The sequence below is a fragment of the Tamandua tetradactyla genome, chromosome 4 (assembly GCF_023851605.1).
Source record: "Tamandua tetradactyla isolate mTamTet1 chromosome 4, mTamTet1.pri, whole genome shotgun sequence".
Classification (NCBI taxonomy): Eukaryota; Metazoa; Chordata; class Mammalia; order Pilosa; family Myrmecophagidae; genus Tamandua; species Tamandua tetradactyla.
Window position 1 is genome coordinate 3,818,920 of NC_135330.1, and position 21,040 is coordinate 3,839,959.

At 40.8% G+C, this 21,040-nt stretch overlaps 1 long non-coding RNA gene across 2 annotated transcripts in view; it reads left to right on the forward strand.

Annotated features, from left to right (window-relative positions):
* The window catches only part of LOC143679755 (uncharacterized), a 58,148-nt gene extending 39,192 nt beyond the window's left edge, over positions 1-18,956 (forward strand). For both annotated transcript variants that reach the window (XR_013173932.1, XR_013173933.1), the window contains exon 5: positions 18,802-18,956. This is a non-coding gene — a long non-coding RNA (uncharacterized LOC143679755). The remainder of the gene's footprint in view (positions 1-18,801) is intronic.
* The last annotated feature ends 2,084 nt before the right edge of the window (positions 18,957-21,040 follow it).

Below are 21,040 nucleotides of genomic sequence, written 5' to 3' on the forward strand. Positions count from 1 at the left end.
GTTTAAAAGTTCCATAGTCTTTCTCCCGTCCCTCTGGGGACTTTGCCAATACTTTTGGTTCTCTGGTTAATATACTCTAGGATGTTTCTAGGCATTACAATAATCTATACAGGATTAAAGGACCTCTTTCTCATTTTGTGCTCCCTGTGATCCGGTTATTCAAATGAGCTGTACAGAGGTTGAATTAGATTATGCACTACAGAAAATTTCAGTTCCAGATCAAACAAACCTTTCTTCCATTGGTCTCAAAGAGTACGTGTGGTTCTAAAACAGACACTGTCTTCCTTACCCCTGTGTTCTGAATTACTTTAACCCCAACCTGTTTGGCTTTGTTTTTATCTCTAAATATCAGGTTATACATATAAAACAGCCTCTCAAAGTCCAGAAATAACAATCAGCACTCCGGACTTAATGTGTCTGCTCTAAAAGCCTACAACCCAGGCCCCTGTTTTCTTTCTTTTTTTTTTACATGGGCAGGCACCAGGAATCGAACCCGGGTCCTCGGGCATGGCAGGCAAGCACTCTTACCTACTGAGCCACCGTGGCCCACCTGCCCCTGTTTTCTTATTAGCATGTTCTAAGGGTGACCATACCATTGTTCTTTTGGTTCTGGCTTATTTTGTCTCACCAAATGTCCCACATGTTCATTCACATCGTTGAATGCCTCACAACTTTTTTCCTTTTTGTAGCAGCACAACCTTCATTCATAAGTATACACAGTCGTTCACCAATCTACTTTTCCATCAGTGCATCCTTCAGCCACCTGCATTCACCGGGCATCATGTAGAGGCTCAAAGTCCACGGTCCATCAACATTCTTGATTTTAGATAATGTCATTGTTCTCAAAAGAAAGAAAACCAATAAACACACCCTTGCCAAATAGGAAATCTAAAGCTCCTCTTAACTCTTGTCCCTCACCCCATATTTACCTCTTCTGTTGCTGTGGTAGTGCTGATGTTTTCCTTTTGAACATAGCTCATAACATACAATAGCAGTTTTCCCCTGTACCCTGGACTTAAACACTCTTTATATAAGAATCATACCTTTGAAGTAATTCTTACAAGAATTCATTCATATTTCTAGTATGAGTCGGTGGGACACGTAGGTTTATACAACCCCTTTCAATCTAATTCATCTTCAATATGTTAATATTGCTTACAGGCCCACTAGGGAATCACCTTTGCTCCTATCTATTCCCTTACATTGGAGTTCAACCTCATCAGCTAACAGTTCACCCATTTCTAGCTTGTATGTATCTCTAAATCCCCTATATTCTGTATTATAAGCCTCTGATTATACCTTTATGCTGGTCATAAAAGTGGAATCATGCAGTATCTATCCTTTTTTGTCTGGCTAATTTTGCTCAGCATTATGTCCTCAAGCCTCATCCAACTTGTCATGTGCTTCAGGATGTCATTTTGTTTTACTACTGCATAATATTCCATCATATGTATATACCATATTTTGTTGATCCACTCATCTGTTGATGGGCATTTGGTTTGTTTCCATCTTTTGACGATTGTGAATAATGTTGCTATGAACACCAGTGTGCAAACGTCTGTTTGTGTCGTTGCTTTCACCTCTTCTGGGTATATACCAAGTAGTGCTATTGCTGGATCATGGAACAACTCGATATTTAGTTTCCTTAGGAAGCACCAAACAGTCTTCCATAGTAGCTGCACCATTATACATTCCCACCGGCAGTGCATAAGTGTCCCAGTGTCGCCACATCCTCTCCAACATCTATAGTTTCCTGTTTGTTTAATAGCAGCCATTCTTATAAGCGTGAGGTGGTATCTCGTTGTAGTCCTGAAGTGCATTTCCCTTATAACCAATGAAAATGAGCATCTCTTCATGTGCTTTTGAGCCATCTGTATTTGCTCTTCATAAAAACGCCTATTTATCACTTTAGCCCATTTTATAATTGGGTTGTTTGTTCTTTTGTTGTTGAGTTGTATGATTTCTTTGTATATACAAGAAATCAAACCTTTGTCCGATATGTGATTTCCAAATATTTTCTCCCATTGAATTGGTTGCCTCTTCACCTTTTTGACAACGTCTTTTGAAGTGCAGAAGCATTTTATTTTATTTATCTATTTTTTCTTTTGTTGCTTGTGCTTTGGGTGTAAAGTTTAGGAAGCTACCACCTATTACTAGATCTTGAAGATGTTTCCCTACATTTTCTTCCAGAAGCTTTATGATGCTAGTTCTTATATTTAGGTGTTTGATGCACTTTGAGTTGATTTTTGTGTAGGGTGTAAGATAGGGGTCCTCTTTCATTCTCTTGGCTATTGATAGCCAGTTCTTCCATGCCCAATTATTGAAAAGGCTATTTTGTCCCAGTTCAGTGGATTTGGGGGACTTGTCAAAAATCAGTTGACCATAGATTGGGTGGTCTATTTCTGGACTCTCAATTTGATTCCATTGGTCAATGCTTCTCTTTGTGTCAGTACCATGCTGTTTTGACCACTGTGGCTTCATAATAGGTTTTAAAGTCAAAAAGTGTTAATCCTCCCACTTTCTTCTTCTCTTTTAGGATGCTTTTAGCTATTCGGGGTCTCTTTCCCTTCCAGATGAATTTGGTAGTTAGCTTTTCCAAATCTTCAAAGTAGGTTGTTGGAATTTTGATTGGTACTGTGTTGAATCTGTAGATCAATTTGGGGAGAATTGATACCTTAACTATTGTGTTAGTTAGATTCAGTTGTCAACTTGGCCAGGTGAGCATACCTAGTTTTGTTGCTGTGGACATAAGCCAATGGTACGTGAACCTCATCTGTTGCTAATTACATCTGCAGTCAGCTAGGAGGCATGTCTGCTGCAATGAGTGATGTTTGATTTACTTGGCTGGTGCTTAAATGAGAGAACGCAATGTAGCACAGCCTAAGCAGCTCGGCATTCCTCATCTCAGCACTTGCAGCTCAGCCCAGGCCTTTGGAGATGGAGAAAGAAATCGCCCCAGGGAAAATTGTTGGAATCCAGGGGCCTGGAAAGAAGACCAGCAGAAACCATCCTGTGCCTTCCACATAAGAAAGAACCTCAGTGGAAAGTTGGCTGCCTTTCCTCTGAAGAACCAAATCAATAAATCCCCTTTTATTAAAAGCCAATCCGTCTCTGGTGTGTTCCATTCTGGCAGCTAGCAAACTAGAACAACTATATTTAGCCTTCCCATCCATGAGCAGGGAACGTCTTTCTACCTATAGATATCCTTTGATTTCTTTTAGCAATGTTATGTAGTTTTCTGCATACAAGTCCTTTACATCCCTAGTTAAGTTCATTCTTAAGTGTTTGATTCTTTTAGGTGCTATTTTGAATGGAATTTTTTCCTTAACTGACTCCTCAGCTAGGTCATTGCTTGTGTATAGAAATGTTACTGATTTTTGTACATTAATTTAATATCCTGCCACCTTTCTGAATTTGTTTATTAGCTAAAGTAACTTTGCTGTAGATTTCCCAAGATCTTTCAAGTTTAGTATCATATCATCTGCAAATAATGAGAGTTTTACTTCTTCCTTTCCAATTTGGATGCCTTTTATTTCTTTGTCCTGGCTGATTGCTCTACCTAGAACTTCTAGGACAATGTTGAATAATAGTGGTGACAGTGGGCATCCTTGTCTTGTACCTGATCTTAGGGGGAAAGCTTTCTGTCTTTCTCCATTGAGTTTGATGCTGGTATCGGTTTTTCATATATTCCCTTTGGTTGTGGGGTATAATTCTTTTAATGTGTTGTTGGATTCGATTTGCTAATATTTTATTGAGAATTTTTCATCTATGTTCATTAGGGAGATTGGCCTGTAGTTTTCCTTTCTTATAGCATCTTTTTACCTAGTTTTGGCATTAAAATGATATTAGCTTCATAAAATGAGTTAGGTAGAGTTCCTTTTTGCTCAATTTTTTGGAAAAGTTTGAACAGGATTGGTGTTAGTTCTTTATAGGATATTTGATAAAATTCCCCTGTGACGCCTTCTGGCCCTGGGCTTTCCTTTGTAGGAAGATTTTTGATGACTGATGAATCTTTTTACTTGTGATTGGTTTGTTGAGATTTTCCATTTCTTCCTTGGTCAGTGTAGCTTGTTTGTGTGTCTCCATGAGTTTGTCCATTTCATCTAAGTTGTCTAGTTTGATGGCGTATAGTCGTTCCTAGTATCCTCTTATGATTTCTTTTATTTCTTCAGGGTCTTTGGTAACGCACACCAGAAGAGTCTTTTCTATAGAGGCCTCTTATCTCATTTGTTTTGTGTGGGTGTCCACTGTGCACCCAGTAGAAAGTCATTCTTGAATTACAACATTGCTTTTTCCCTTTTGTGGTTCCAGGGTCTCTCCTTGCTCTCGGTGGAGATTGAAGGAGTGCTGATAATGGGTAGGTTTTCTAAATCTGAGACATAATCAGAAAGATGAGTGCACAGAGGGACCGGAGCCCACTTTCTCAGGCTAAAAGCAAAATTGCCTACATGCCTGGATTGCCTGTTCCTTCAAGTGAACTGGCTCTCCAAAGAAGCGTGCAAACTTAAGGAAACGACCAGCTCTCAGCACCATGAAAGCTTATTTAATTCAGTGTTTCATTTAGATATTGACCTCCTCAGACACTGAATACTTGCCTTACTCTGCTACTGCCAGGAGGCAGCAGCAATCTACCTAAGAGAGGCACAGCTGCGGGAAGGGGCCTGGGTTTGCATTCTGACTTGTTTTGAGTCACTAAATGATCCTGTGTAATTGCTCCATTTTCTCCTCTATGAAATAGTGAAGAGGATATTTCCCCCCCAGAGCAAGGAAATACCTCTTTTCCTATAGAAGCTCTCTATTCTACAAGAAAAGTTCACTGAGGCCCATGCTTAATTTAATCCTGATAAAAGGTTACGCCCTTCTAATTTCTAAAATAAGAATGTGGAACACAGAAGTAAATAACCACAGTACAAATTTTAAACTTATTTCAGTTCTGTGGTATAATAAACCAAATCAGGAAGGTGTGATAAGAAAATAAGAAGAAAAGGAACGGGATGAAAGCAATGCACCAGGCTAAGAGGAGGTAAGAGGAAGGAGGATGTGAGAAGCAGACCAAAAGAAGAGAGAGCCAGAGAGGAAAGAAAGAGGCAGAGACCAAAGTGTGGCGGAGGGACGCGAGTTGGACTCACTAGTCAGCAGACCTCTCAGGGCAGGTGCTTTGCGTCCATCCTCTCACATTTGATCGACACGCAGCCACCAAGTTGTTGTCTTCACCATTAGGTTTTATGCAGGGAGGCCACACGATCAGATCGCATTTTTAAAAGATCAAGCTGCAGAGAGGAGCCCAGCTGGACACAGGGAGACAATTCCAGATGCTGTTTTGGAAGTCGAGGAGAGAGAGACAATCCTGGGTGATGGCTTTGGGTGATAGCAGGAAGACGGAATTCAGGACGTTTTAGGAGGAAGAACTGAACGGATTTAGCCCCTTTTGTATCCTCTCAATGTATCTTCTACTTTTCCCATCATAGCTTTTATTACATGGACTTGAAATTAGCTGCTTATTTGTCTGTATTTCCCTGTAGACTTGGGCTGCCCAGCACGAGGGCTGCCGGTCCCATGGTGCTTTGAGTCCTTGACATGCGGCAGTTGTGAACTGAGATGTTGTGTAAGTGTGAAATGCACACCGAATTTCAAAGACTTAATTTAAAAAGAATGCAAAAGCTTTTATTAAATTTATATTGATTAGGGCGGGCCGCGGTGGCTCAGCCGGCAAAGTGCTTGCCTGCCATGCCGGAGGACCTCGGTTCGATTCCCAGCCCCAGCCCATGTAAAAAACAAACAAACAAACAAAATACAATAAAACAAGAAAATGTTTAAAGATGTTTCCCTTTCTTCCTTCCTTCCTTCCATCCTTCCTTCCTTCTCTCTGTAAAAAAAAAAAAAAAAAAAAAAAAAAAAATTTATATTGATTATATGTTAAAATGATAATGTTTTAGGTACATTTGATTAAATAAAACATGTTAAAATTAATTTTATCTGTTCTTCTGTACTAGGAAATTAAAATTTACCTACGTGGCTTGCACTATATATTCCTACCGGGCAGCGCTGTTGTAGACTGTGACAACTGAGGTAGCTCCAAGGCCTAGCACCCAATAAATATGTGTGGAATGAATAAATAACTTTCAGCCAGGGCACATTCAATTTCAGACTACAGGCATATATATATTAATGATGATGGTTTTCAGCCTCAATTTGGGCATTTTCATGAAAAAGAATGCACTTTCTGAACCAGATAAACCTAAACATTTGCCCAAAATTTGTCCTAAACTTTAGAAGAGTTCTGCAATTCATCTGCTTCTCTCTAAAATCCCAGGGACATTTTGTCATCTCATGGGCACAGTTTACTTGCAGCTGAATCAAGCTGTCCTGGGGACTGAGTGAAACTGACATGCCTTGATAAACTGAGAACCATGTTAAGACTTGCGTTAAGAAAGCACCTACTAAAACATGAAACATGATACCTGCACATCAAAATCTGTGAATATGTCCTGAAGTTGAGACTTTATTTTCGCCAAATAGCCCAGCACTTTGTGGGATTCTGTGCTTCTCCTGGATTCAGGATGGGTGAGCAGAGAGAGACAAGTGTGATCCCTATAATACCCTACAGTCTAGATGACTATATCCAAATAGGTACCCAATGATGGAATATACAAAAGCTCATATTCCCACAATTAAATATCATGTACATCCTAAATACTACTAACAATCATATATAAATATATATGTAAGAAAAAAAAAAGAAAAGACATGAGCGTGGTGCCCAGCCCACTCCACCGCCATGGCCAGCTTGAGGCTGCCATCTTTGAACAATCAGCCTTGCTCTGGTTTTGTCCCCCTGCAGCTTTACGTGCACTGTGCCTCAGCTGCCATGTCACATCAGTAAGAAAGTACAATCTGAGGAACCAGTAGGGGTCTGGCATGTTCCCTCTCTCAGAACCTTTTTAATTAATTCACTGAAGTCTTTAATCTAAGGAAACAGCTCAGTAAATGTCTTCCACAATTTTCACCACTTAATAGCCTGCTAGCCGTAAAATAAACTAGGTCTCCATGTTCTGCTTCAACCTTTTCCAAGCATACTAAAAACTGGAATATGACCAAGGGGAGAAACACAGAGAAAATTCTAATCCATTCCTCCATTGAATCACGTGACCTGCAGGTTCTGTAAACTCTCCCTCTGGTTGATGTCATGGTCACGGGACCTATCAGTGCTTTTGGTGTCAACAACTTGAATTAAGGGTAAAAACCCTTTTTTCCCCATCTGTGTCAAGTGAGCCTCGGTTTTTCTATTTCTCAAGTTCCATACTGACAAAAGGTTAGTCCCTACAAGCTAATTAGGCACAGTCCTCAGCCCCTAAACATTTTAAGTGGTGCACAGTCCAAGGTCAAGAGAGGCTGCATCTGGTAAAAGGGCTGCAGGATGGACACCTGCACATGAAGCCACAATACTTGAAGACTTACGCTCGAGGGGTGTGTTCTGGAATGTTCCCTTGGTGTATACTATGCCATATGGTCCATTTGTTCATTTAATCAGTGTTTATTGTTTTCCACATGCAAAGCACTTTGGAGGATATCAAGATAAATAATATCAGATAGCCACCATTTAATGAGTCTCTATTATATCCCAGACCCGTTTAAATCCACAAGGATGCAAGTAGATGAACTCTATTTCATAGAAGAGTGAATCATGGTCCCTATATTTAAGAAGTCTATACTCGACAAAGATTTCTGGTATATGAAATCCTAGGTGCTGTTTCTAGTGAAATTTTAATTAGTATGTCAGATGGCTTAAAAGTTTTTTTTAATTACCTACAGATCTGTAATATTTTTATATTTGTGCCCAGTTTCCTAAGTAATTTGTAAGCCTCCTTGTGTCCCAGAATCTGATTCCTATAGATATGCCCATGAGCATGCTGAAAGGTGCCCCAAATATTTGTGGACAGTGACAACTGAAGAGAGAGTGGCTGCTGTCTATCTCTACTGAGAACATGGCAGAACATGAGTGCATGGGTATAATGCTAGTATGCTGAATGAAGCTGAATGTGAGAATGACAGAGGGAGGAGGGCTGGGGCACAAATGAAATCAGAAGGAAAGACGATAAAAACTGAGATGGTATAAGCTAGGAATGGTTAGAGGGAATAATGATAGTGACTAAATGTACAAATTAAAAAATGTTTTTGCATGAGGAAGAGCAAAGGAAAGTCAATATTTGCAGGGCATTGAAAATAGATAGTAATTCATATTTTATTTATTTTTCTTTTTTTAACTTTTTTATTAATTAAAAAAATTAACAAACACAACATTAAGATATCATTCCAATGATATACAGTCAATAATTCTTAATATCATGACGTAGTTGCATATTCATCATTTCTTAGAACATTTGCATCGATTTAGAAAAAGAAATAAAAAGACAACAGAAAAAGAAATAAAATGATAACAGAGAAAAAAAAAGATTATACATAACATACCCCTTACCCCTCGCTTTCATTTACCACTAGCATTTCAAACTAAATTTATTTTAACATTTGTTCCCCCTACTATTTATTTTTATTCCATATGTTCTACTCTTCTGTTGATATAATAGCTAAAAGGAGCATCAGACATAAGGTTTTCACGTTCACAGAGTCTCATTGTGAAAGCTATATCACTGTTCAATCATCATCAAGAAACATGGCTACTGGAACACAGCTCTACATTTTCGGCAGTTCCCTCCAGCCTCTCCACTACATCTTGAACAACAAGGTGATATCTACTTAATGCGTAAGAATAACCTCCAGGATAACCTCTCGACTCTGTTTGGAATCTCTCAGTCATTGACACTTAGTCTCATTTCACTCTTCCCCCTTTGGTCGAGAAGGTTCTTTCAATCCCTTGATGTTAATTCTCAGCTCATTCTAGGGTTTTTCTCAGTCCCTTGATGCTGAGTCTCAGCTCATTCCAGGATCTCTGTCCCACGTTGCCAGGAAGGTCCACACCCCTGGGAGTCATGTCCCATGCAGAGAGGGGGAGGGTGGTGAGACTGCTCGTCGTGTTGGCTGTGAGAGAGAGGCCACATCTGAGCAACAAAAGAGGCTCTCTTGGGGGTGACTCTTAGGCCTAAATTTTAAGTAGACTTGACCTATCCTTTGTGGGGGTAAGTTTCATGTGAACAAACCCCAAGACTGGGGGCTCGGCCTATAGCTTTGGTTGTCCACACTGCTTGTGAGAATATCAAGAATTCAACTTGGGGAAGTTGAATTTCTCCCCACTCTCACCATTCCCTGAAGGGGGCTTGCAAATACTTTTCCAGTCACTGATCAAATCACTCTGGGATTCATTGGGGCATCACTCTGGACAAACCAACAAAATCTCATGTCCTACCTGAGATTCTAAGTACTTATGACATTCAATCAAACAATCTACATGAGTTATACTAGGAAATGCTCTAGTCAAAATATAAATTTTGTAACAAACATTTTTTGCTTTAGTCTCACACATAGGATGACATTTTAAAGTATTAATTATCATCTATTTTCAGCACCCTGCAATAATGACATTCCTTTGTTCTTCCTCATGCAAAAACATTTTTAAAATTTGTACATTGTATATTTCACTATTATTATACACTCTAGGCATTCCTAGATTATACCATCTCAATCTTTACCATCTATCTTTCTTTCTGATTTCATTTATGTCCCCAGCCCTCCTCCCTCTATCATTCTCACATGCAGCTTCATTCAGTGTTTTAACATAATTACATTACAGTTAGGTAGTATTGTGCTGTCCATTTCGGAGTTTTTTTTATTTTTAATTTTTTAATTATTAATTAATGGAAAAAAAATTAACCCAACATTTAGAAATCATACCATTCTACATATGCAATCAGTAATTCTTAACATCATCACATAGATGCATGATCATCGTTTCTTAGTACATTTGCATCGGTTTAGAAGAACTAGCAATACAACAGAAAAAGATATAGAATGTTAATATAGAGAAAAGAAATAAAAGTAATAATAATAGTAAAAAAAAAAAAGAAAAAAAAAACCCTATAGCTCAGATGCAGCTTCATTCAGTACTTTAACATGATTACTTTACAATTAGGTATTATTGTGTTGTCCATTTTTGAGTTTTTGTATCTAGTCCTGTTGCACAGTCTGTATCCCTTCAGCTCCAATTACCCATTATCTTACCCTGTTTCTAACTCCTGCTGGAGTCTGTTACCAATGACATATTCCAAGTTTATTCTCGAATGTCCGTTCACATCAGTGGGACCATACAGTATTATCTTTTAGTTTTTGGCTAGACTCATTCAGCATAATGTTCTCTAGGTCCATCCATGTTATTACATGCTTCATAAGTTTATCCTGTCTTAACGCTGCATAATATTCCATCGTATGTATATACCACAGTTTGTTTAGCCATTCTTCTGTTGATGGAGATTTTGACTGTTTCCATCTCTTTGCAATTGTAAATAACGCTGCTATAAACATTGGTGTGCAAATGTCCGTTTGTGTCTTTGCCCTTAAGTCTTTTGAGTAGATACCCAGCAATACCATTGCTGGGTTGTATGGCAATTCTATATTCAGCTTTTTGAGGAACCGCCAAACTGCCTTCCACAGTGGTTGCACCATTTGACATTCCCACCAACAGTGGATAAGTGTGCCTCTTTCTCCGCATCCTCTCCAGCACTTGTCATTTCCTGTTTTGTTGATAATGGCCATTCTGGTGGGTGTGAGATGATATCTCATTGTGGTTTTGATTTGCATTTCTCTAATGGCCAGGGACATTGAGCATCTCTTCATGTGCCTTTTGGCCATTTGTATTTCCTCTTCTGGTAGGTGTCTGTTCAAGTCTTTTTCCCATTTTGTAATTGGGTTGGCTGTCTTTTTGTTGTTGAGTTGAACAATCTCTTTATAAATTCTGGATACTAGACCTTTATCTGATATGTCATTTCCAAATATTGTCTCCCGTTGTGTAGGCTGTCTTTCTACTTTCTTGATGAAGTTCTTTGATGCACAGAAGTGTTTAATTTTGAGGAGCTCCCATTTATTTATTTCTTTCTTCAGTGCTCTTGCTTTAGGTTTAAGGTCCATAAAACCGCCTCCAATTGTAAGTTTCATAAGATATCTCCCTACATGTTCCTCTAACTGTTTTATGCTCTTAGACCTAATGTTTAGATCTTTGATCCATTTTGAGTTAACTTTTGTATAGGGTGTAAGATATGGGTCTTCTTTCATTCTTTTGCATATGGATATCCAGTTCTCTAAGCACCATTTATTGAAGAGACTGTTCTGTCCCAGGTGAGTTGGCTTGACTGCCTTATCAAAGATCAAATGTCCATAGATGAGAGGGTCTATATCTGAGCACTCTATTAGATTCCATTGGTCGATATATCTATCTTTATGCCAGTACCATGCTGTTTTGACCACTGTGGCTTCATAATATGCCTTAAAGTCCGATAGCGTGAGACCTCCAGCTTCGTTTTTTTCCTCAAGATGTTTTTAGCAATTCTGGGCACCCTGCCCTTCCAGATAAATTTGCTTATTGGTTTTTCTGTTTCTGAAAAATAAGTTGTTGGGATTTTGATTGGTATTGCATTGAATCTGTAAATCAATTTAGGTAGGATTGACATCTTAACTATATTTAGTCTTCCAATCCATGAACACGGTATGCCCTTCCATCTATTTAGGTCTTCTGTGATTTCTTTTAACAGTTTTTTGTAGTTTTCTTTCTATAGGTTTTTTGTCTCTTTAGTTAAATTTATTCCTAGGTATTTTATTCTTTTAGTTGCAATTGTAAATGGGATTCGTTTCTTGATTTCCCCCTCAGCTTGTTCATTACTAGTGTATAGAGATGCTACAGATTTTTAATGTTGATCTTGTAACCTGCTTCTTTGCTGTACTCATTTATTAGCTCTAGTAGTTTTGTTTTGGATTTTTCCGGGTTTTCGATGTATAGTATCATATCATCTGCAAACAGTGATAGTTTTACTTCTTCCTTTCCAATTTTGATGCCTTGTATTTCTTTTTCTTGTCTAATTGCTCTGGCTAGAACCTCCAACACAATGTTGAATAATAGTGGTGATAGTGGACATCCTTGTCTTCTTCCTGATCTTAGGGGGAAAGTTTTCAATTTTTCCCCATTGAGGATGATATTAGCTGTGGGTTTTTCATATATTCCCTCTATCATTTTAAGGAAGTTCCCTTGAATTCCTATCTTTTGAAGTGTTTTCAACAGGAAAGGATGTTGAATCTTGTCAAATGCCTTCTCTGCATCAATTGAGATGATCATGTGATTTTTCTGCTTTGATTTGTTGATATGGTGTATTAAATTAATTCATTTTCTTATGTTGAACCATCCTTGCATACCTGGGATGAATCCTACTTGGTCATGATGTATAATTCTTTTAATGTGTTGCTGGATTCGATTTGCTAGAATTTTATTGAGGATTTTTGTATCTATATTCATTAGAGAGATTGGACTGTAGTTTTTTTTGTAATATCTTTGCCTGATTTTGGTATGAGGATGATGTTGGCTTCATAGAATGAATTAGGTAGCTTTCCCTCCACTTCGATTTTTTTGAAGAGTTTGAAGAGAGTTGGTACTAATTCTTTCTGGAATGTTTGATAGAATTCACATGTGAAGCCGTCTGGTCCTGGACTTTTCTTTTTAGGAAGCTTTTGAATGACTGCTTCAATTTCTTTACTTGTGATTGGTTTGTTGAGGTCATCTATTTCTTCTTGAGTCAAAGTTGGTTGTTCATGTCTTTCCAGGAACCCGTCCATTTCATCTAAATTGTTGTATTTATTAGCGTAAAGTTGTTCATAGTATCCTGTTATTACCTCCTTTATTTCTGTGAGGTCAGTAGTTATGTCTCCTCTTCCATTTCTGATCTTATTTATTTGCATCCTCTCTCTTCTTCTTTTTGTCAATCTTGCTAAGGGCCCATCAATCTTATTGATTTTCTCATAGAACCAACTTCTGGTCTTATTGATTTTCTCTATTGTTTTCAATTTCATTTATTTCTGCTCTAATCTTTGTTATTTCTTTCCTTTTGCTTGCTTTGGGATTAGTTTGCTGTCCTTTCTCTAGTTTTTCCAAGTGGACAGTTAATTCCTGCATTTTTGCCTTTTCTTCTTTTCTGATACAGGCATTTAGGGCAATAAATTTCCCTCTTAGCACTGCCTTTGCTGCATCCCATAAGTTTTGGTATGTTGTGTTTTCATTTTCATTCGCCTCGACGTATTTACTAATTTCTCTTGCAATTTCTTCTTTGACCCACTCGTTGTTTAAGAGTGTGTTGTTGAGTCTCCACGTCTTTGTGAATTTTCTGGCACTCTGCCTATTATTGATTCCCAACTTCATTCCTTTATGATCCGAGAAAGTGTTGTGTATGATTTCAATCTTTTTAAATTTGTTAAGACTTGCTTTGTGACCCAGCATATGGTCTATCTTTGAGAATGATCCATGAGCACTTGAGAAAAGGTGCATCCTGCTGTTGTGGGATGTAATGTCCTATAAATGTCTGTTAAGTCCAGCTCATTTATAGTAATATTCAGATTCTCTATTTCTTTATTGATCCTCTGTCTAGATGTTCTGTCCATTGATGAGAGTGGTGAATTGAAGTCCCCAACTATTATGGTATATGTATCTATTTCCCTTTTCAGTGTTTGCAGTGTATTCCTCACGTATTTTGGAGCATTCTGGTTCGGTGCGTAAATATTTATGATTGTTATGTCTTCTTGTTTAATGGTTCCTTTTATTAGTATATAGTGTCCTTCTTTGTCTCTTTTAACTGTTTTACATTTGAAGTCTAATTTGTTGGATATTAGTATAGCCACTCCTGCTCTTTTCTGGTTGTTATTTGCATAAAATCTCTTTTCCCAACCTTTCACTTTCAACCTATGTTTATCTTTGGGTCTAAGATGTGTTTCCTGTAGACAGCATATAGAAGGATCCTGTTTTTAAATCCATTCTGCCAGTCTATGTCTTTTGATTGGGGAATTCAGTCCATTAACATTTAGTGTCATTACTGTTTGGATAATATTTTCCTCTAACATTTTGCCTTTTGTATTATATATATCATATCTGACTTCCCTTCTTTCTACACTCTTCTCCATACCTCTCTCTTCTGTCTTTTCGTATCTGACTCTAGTGCTCCCTTTAGTATTTCTTGCAGAGCTGGTCTCTTGGTCACAAATTCTCTCAGTGACTTTTTGTCTGAAAATGTTTTAATTTCTCCCTCATTTTTGAAGGACAATTTTGCTGGATATAGGAGTCTTGGTTGGCAGTTTTTCTCTTTTAATAATTTAAATATATCATCCCACTGTCTTCCAGCTTCCATGGTTTCTGCTGAGAAATCTACACATAGTCTTATTGGGTTTCCCTTGTATGTGATGGATTGTTTTTCTCTTGCTGCTTTCAAGATCCTCTCTTTCTCTTTGACCTCTGACATTCTAACTAGTAAGTGTCTTGGAGAACACCTATTTGGGTCTAATCTCTTTGGGGTGTGCTGCATTTCTTGGATCTGTAATTTTAGGTCTTTCATAAGAGTTGGGAAATTTTCAGTGTTAATTTCTTCCATTAGTTTTTCTCCTCCTTTTCCCTTCTCTTCTCCTTCTGGGACACCCACAACACGTATATTTGTGCGGTTCATATTGTCCTTGAGTTCCCTGATACCCTGTTCAAATTTTTCCATTCTTTTCTGGATAGTTTGTGTTTCTTTTTGGAATTCAGATGTTCCATCCTCCAAATCACTAATTCTATCTTCTGTCTCTTTAAATCTATCATTGTAGGTATCCATTGTTTTTTCCATCTTTTCTACTTTGTCCTTCACTTCCATAAGTTCTGTGATTTGTTTTTTCAGTTTTTCTATTTCTTCTTTTTGTTCAGCCCATGTCTTCTTCATGTCCTCCCTCAATTTATTGATTTCGTTTTTGAAGAGGTTTTCCATTTCTGTTCGTATATTCAGCATTAGTTGTCTCAGCTCCTGTATCTCATTTGAACTATTGGTTTGTTCCTTTGACTGGGCCATATTTTCAACTTTCTGAACGTGATCCGTTATCTTCTGCTGGCTTCTGGGCATTTAGTCAGATTTCCCTGGGTGTTGGACCCAACAGGTTGAAAGATTTTTCTGTGAAATCTCTGGGTTCTGTTTTTCTTATCCTGCCCAGTAGGTGGCGCTCGTGGCACATGTTTGTCTGCGAGTCCCACCAGTAAAAGGTGCTGTGGGTCCTTTAACTTTGGAAAACTCTCGCCGTGGGGGAGATTCGCCAGCCGAAGTGGCTTGGAAGAGTGCCAGGAGGCCCGGGGGTCCGAACGCGGGAAGGGTCGCTGGCCACCGCAGCCCGGGAGAGCGCCCGTCCGAATTTCCTAGTCAGCCCGGGGCGCCAAGCGTGGCGGGAGGGCGCCAGCCGTCGCAGCCTGGGAGAGTGCACCGTTCCCAGTCGGACCGAGGAGTCACGTGTTTGGACGGGACCCCCCCCCAGTCACTGTTCTCTGCGGTCTGGGTATTTCCGATCCAATTCTCTCAGTTGGTCCGGGGGGCTTCACGTGGTGGGGGCGCCAGCCGCCACGGCTTGAGGGGACTGCCTGCCCAATTCTGCCAGTTGGCCCGGGAAGGAGGAAGGGAGGGACTCCGGCCGCTTGCCGCCCCGCTCAGGAAAGTCCGTGCCCCTCGGCGATCTCACCGGAGCTGGTTCTCCAAGACAGTCAGCCGTTCCAGGATGGAGTACGCTGTCTTTTTTATCTCTGTCGTGGCTCTGGGAGCTGTTCTGTATCGTTTCTACTCCCCTAGTAGCTGTTCTGGAGGAGGAAAGTTGAGGGTGGCAAGGCTGTCGAGGACGGTGGCGTTGGCGGAGGAGCCGGTGAAGGCGGAAGAGGGCATGGTGGTGGTTGGAGAGCCGCTGGAGTAGGAGGAAAAAGGGAAGGATAAGATGGTGGATGGAGTGCCGCCGGAGCAGAAGGGGAAAGAGAAGGGCAAGATGGCGGCGGGAGCGCCACCGGCGGAGAAGGGGGAAGAGGAGGGCTAGATGGTGGTGGGAGCGCTGGCGGAGAAAGAGGAAGAGGAGGGCTGGATGGCGGCGGGAGCGCCGGCGGAGAATGAGGAAGAGGAGGGCTGGATGGTGGCGGGAGTGCTGGCGGAGAAAGAGCCATTTCTGGGTTTTTATATTCAGTCCTGTTGCACAATATGTATCCCTTCAGCTCCAATTACCTAATATCTCACCCTATTTCTATCTCCTCATGGTCTCTGTTACCAAGGAAATATTCCAAGTTTATTCACTAATGTCAGTTCATATCAGTGAGACCATACAGTATTTGTCCTTTTGTTTCTGGCTAGTCTCACTAGCATAATGTTCTCTAGGTCCATCCATGTTGTTACATACTTCATAACTTTATTCTGTCTTACAGCTGCATAATATTCCACCTTATGTAAATGTCACAGTTTGTTTAGTCAACTGTCTGTTGATGGACATTTTGGCTGTTTCCATCTCTTGGTAATTGTTAATAGTGCTGCTATATAATTCATATTTTAAAACTTTAACTTTTAAAACTTTAACTAAAGCAAAAAAGATGTTTATTTGGTACAAAATTTATATTTTAACTAGTGCATTTCCTAATATAACTTATATGGACAGTTTAATTGAACACCATAAGTACATGGAACTTTGAGGAGGGTATGAGATTTTGTAGGTTTGTCCAGAGTGATGCCTTGATAAATCCCAGAGTAATTTGAACCGAGAATAAAAAAGTATTTGCAGAGTCCCCTTGGGGGAATGGCGAGAAAGAGGGAAAATTCAACTTCCCCATTTGGAGAATTCTTGATATTCTCACAAGCAGTGAGAACAACCAAATCAATAGGCCAAGCCCTCAGTCTTGGGGTTTGTTCATATGAAACTTAACCCTGGAAAGGATAGGCTAAGCCTACTTAAAATTAGGCCCAAGAGTCACCCCCAAGAGAACCTCTTTTGTTGCTCAGATGTGGCCTCTCTCTCCAGCCAACAGAGCAAGCAAACTCACCACCCTCCCCCTCTCCATGTGGGACATGACTCCCAGGGATGTGGACCTTCCCGCAACGTGGGACAGAAATCCTAGAATGAGCTGGGACTCAACATTAAGGGATTGAGAAAACCTTCTGACCAAAAGGGGGAAGAAAGAAATGAGACAAAAAAAAAAAAGTGTCAATGGCTGAGAGATTTCAGGGTTGAGAGATTATCCTGGAGGTTATTCTTACACATTATATAGCTATCACCTTTTTAGCTAAGGTATGTTGGAGAAGCTGGAGGGAAGTGCCTGAAACTGTAGAGCTGTGTTCCAGCAGCCATGTTTCTTGAAGATGATTGTATAATGATATAGCTTTTGCAATATGACTGTGTAATTGTGAAAACCTTGTCTGATGCTCCTTTTATCCAGGGTATGGACAAATGAGTAAAACATATGGATTAAAAATAAATAAATAATAGGAAAACAAATGTTAAAATAAATTTAGTAGATTGAAGTGCTGGTGATCTATGAGAGGAAGTGGTAAGGGGTATAGAAAAAAAATAGGAGGAAGAAAGGCTACAATATATTGGGTAGATGGAAATAGTAGCAGCCAATAAGAAGGAGGAGTAAGAGGTGTGGTATGTATGAGCTGTTTTTTTTTTTTTTTTATTTCTTTTCCTGAATCGATACAAATGTTCTAAGAAATTATCATGGTGATGAACATACAACTTTGTGATGATATTGTGAGTTATTAATTATATACCAAGAATGGAATGATCATACGGTAAAAATTCATGTTTGCATGTTGTTATGTTTAAAAAAAAAAAGAAAAAGAAATGATCATGGTGATGAATATACAACTATGTGATGAAAAAAAGGTGCATGTAGTAATAAAGCAAAATTTCCTAAGTCTCAATAAGGAGACAGTAGGATAAGTTTGTACCATTGAGCGTTTTAAAAAATATTCTGAATTAAACCAGGACTGAGCTATGTGTCATTTTGCCTCCTTGAAGCAGGGACATGTGTCACAACGAGGTAAAACAAAAACTCAGAGTCATCACCCATCTGACACCTGCTCATTCCTCACCAGGGTGATATTTGGGGACTCTGCCTCCATTTGGCAAAATTGCTATCACCTGGGATCTCATTCTGGTGTCAGGTGTGGGCAGAAGAGAGAGCCGCCAGCTGGTCTCGAAGCCCATCAGATAGTAAATTTTTTTTAACTTTTTAAATTGTATAATATAACATATGTACAAAACAAAGAAATAAAAAGCAGTAGTTTCAAAGCACTCCTCAACAAGTGGTTACAGGACAGATCCCAGACTTTGTCATGGTCTACCATACGATTCTCTCTGATTTTTCCTTCTAGCTGTTCCAGACTATAGGAGGCGAGAGGGCTTAAATACTTTATCATCACAATCAATTTTTTTCCTTCTTTTTTTTTTGTGAACGATAACATATATACAAAAAGTTACAATTTTCAAAGCACAGAACCACAACTAGTTGTAGAACTGATTTCAGACTTTGACATGGGTTATAATTCCACAAGGTTAGGTTTTTACATTTAGCTGCTCTATACTGGAGACCAAAAGAGATATCAATTTAATGACTCAGCATTCATATTCATTTTTAAGTCCTACCTTTTCTGTATAACTCCACCATCACCTTTGCTTTTTCCATCCCTCTCTTTAGGGTTGTTTGGGCTATGGTCCTTCTAAATTTTTGATATTGGAAGGGCATCAGATGGTAATTTACATGCAAAAGGATGTGAGAGAAAAAAGGAAGCAGACAAAATATATAAAAATTACAAAAATTATTTTAATTCTTTTCTCCAGGTCACCTCATGCTGGCACTCTTAATATGGCTCCCTCACTGCAGTCTAAGGCCAAGAGATCAGGATGACACAAGGAAACTGGCATGAAGAAGAGGGTTCTAGAAAACCCCCTGCGAGCCTCAGGGTCCAGGCCAGCGGCGCGGGAGCGGGGAAGATTCCTCCCCCAGCCCCCCTCGGCCGCTCCGCCCTGCCCCCACCCGCTCCCCCCACCCGCTCCCCCCTCCGCTCCCCCCGCCCAGAATCGGCTCCCCCCTCCCCCGCCCGGCCCCCGGCCCGGCCCCGCCCGCTCAGCAAACGCCCTTCCCCCTGAAAAGTTTCTAGACGGTAGGGACTATTTTCTTCTAATGTAACCTTCCACCAAACTGGAGGGAAAAGTTCCCCGAGCCGGAGCGGGCTGCGCCCGCAGAGACGACTGTTTTGTTTTTTCTTCTGTGGTTTTTGGTTTTAATGGGTCTCTCTTGCATGAAAAGTGAATAATTGGATCCCCAAGGCAGAATTCTGTGTGGGGTGCTAATTGTCCAAGGGGCACGACGCGGCTGCATGTTTAAGGTGGAGATGGCAAAAAATTCAAAACCTTGACGTCGGGCGGGCCGGCGCGCGGGGTGCTGCGCTGCGGGTCTCCCTGCCCGGGCCCTGCGGCTCTCGCTCCCGCGGCCCGTCGTCCGGCCGCCTTCCCCCCTTACGGGACTCGGCTCCCCTTACGGGACTTCCCGGGCCTCGGCACAGCCGAGCCCAGAGGCCGCTGCCCCGGGCGCGCTGCGGAGCCCGCGGGGAAGACCGACCCGGGCCGGCCGCGACGGCGCCACTGGACCGCGCTCCTCAAACCCGCGGGCGCAGCAGTTTAGCGAGGAGCACGAGAAAGGAAAAAGAGAGAGAAAGGGAGAGGGGAGGAAGAAAAGGAAAAACCGGAATAAAAGAACAGAGAAGTGCTACAGAAGGAGAAACAGCGTTCTGTCACGCAGCCCGTGTCGTCGCAGAAACTGCGCACCGAGCGGAGCGACTACCCGCTTCTCACTGTGGGTTGCTGCCAAATGTTTGAAAAACGTGGGATTGTTTGAGGAGGCCTGGATCGGCAAAGACTGAGGTCGTTTAGTTTATTTCTCTGTGCGTAATCAGTACTTCCTTTAAAGGACAGGACAGACTTTTCATGTCTTTCACATCGTTTACTTTTATTTTCAGGTATCTCGACATTTGCCATTGATTTGTGAATAACTTGTCTCCTTAAAACGATATAAGAAAGCCAAAACTTACAATGCAACGGCGATTCCGGCAGAGCTGCCCTTTCCTTCGATGACCCCTTTTCCACCCTCAGACCTTTTCCGAAAGTGTCCTGCAGGGCTGTCACCAGCGCCGTCCGCGAGACGCCTGGGTAGCTGTGATAGCACCTAATCAAGCGCCCCGTGACTCTATTTCATTTTTATTTATTTTTAAGTTTAATAATGCTTTGTCTCTTTCCCCTTATTATTTAGTTTTTAACGTTTCTGCTTTTGTGTAGCTAATTTGGATGGTTGGACTATTGGATGTAACCTTGTCGCCTGTGCTAATGGGGCCGCACCTTGGCTGAGCTTTCTCTCTCATCTCCCTTCCCTTCCCCCACAGCACACAGGTGTCAAGTCGTTCCCTTCCCTTTCACCAGCTCAGGGCCCAGATAGGAAAGCCTGTGTGCTGGGAGGTGCTGATGGCAGGAAGATGGCCCCGTGGCCAGCCACTGGCCCAGTCATCAGCAGAAAGAGCTCACAGCTGCTTGGCGCTTTGCTGCGCTCAGTATCTCCCATGCATTAGGTCACTGCACTCTCCTAACAGCCTTATCTGACAGTAGAAGAAACTGAGGCCTAGGTGAGGTTAAGCCACGTAGTGACAAGTGGTCCTGGCAGGATTCTCTGTGCTCAGATTTGGCAGAGCTCTTTGCCTCCTCTTTGGGCTCCCTTTCACTTTTTTCACGGACTCACTGTGGGTATCAGGCCTGAGCATTTTCTTCCAAGGATCTCCTGACTAAATACAAGGCAACTTTGATATCAGTGAAACATGATATTTACTGATCCTTGAAGATATGGCTCGTTAACTGGCATCCAAGGGCCCCCAAGCCACACACTCTACAGAGCATCTTTTCTACAAGCAGAAGGGGGTCAGTGAAGACACAGTCGGAGGAGATGCCCACATGCTGTGAAAGCATGTGCCTTGGCACAGAGGAAGAGCAAACACTGAACTTAATTTAACTGGTTTTATTTCCTCCGCATCTT